The 549-nt window shown below is 30.1% G+C and overlaps 1 non-coding gene across 1 annotated transcript; it reads left to right on the top strand.

Annotated features, from left to right (window-relative positions):
• Window positions 1-475: 475 nt before the first annotated feature.
• TRNAN-GUU lies at window positions 476-549 on the top strand. The gene has a single exon. It is a non-coding gene; the product is annotated as a tRNA-Asn (tRNA).

Consider the following 549-nt stretch of genomic DNA (forward strand, 5'->3'; position numbering starts at 1 on the left):
TTAATATTAAATATTATACTGATATTATTTACTTATGATAAAAACTTATGTGTGTAAGGTATAAATAAAATATATAACATAATTATAATAGTAAAAAAGAAATGTACTAGAAATTAACAAGTATTTATTGACAAATTAAAAGGTATATAAGATACACGATGAGTAATTATCCGGCAAATACCTGACGGGTATTGCGTCAGATATGAGACCCGATTTACAACATGTATACGATTAAAATCACCAATACTCGACCATTGTGATTCATAGCTCTCCTTAGAGATTGATAATCGTTTGTTTTTTAAGTCTTGAATTACTGATTATGTATAAAGGATTTTTAATTGGGTGTGCAAATATTTATTTATTCTTCAAGTTCATTTTTTCTATACTTATTCGGGCGAAAGTATGAAAAACTTTAGAATCTCACATGTTGGAGTTTTCGTATTTATTGAATGTTTGTTCGTTTTTCAAACAAGAAGCTGGAATAGCTCAGTTGGTTAGAGCGTGTGGCTGTTAACCACAAGGTCGGAGGTTCAAGCCCTCCTTCTAGCG

The sequence above is a fragment of the Helianthus annuus genome, chromosome 15 (genome assembly GCF_002127325.2).
Source record: "Helianthus annuus cultivar XRQ/B chromosome 15, HanXRQr2.0-SUNRISE, whole genome shotgun sequence".
In the NCBI taxonomy this organism is placed as follows: Eukaryota; Viridiplantae; Streptophyta; class Magnoliopsida; order Asterales; family Asteraceae; genus Helianthus; species Helianthus annuus.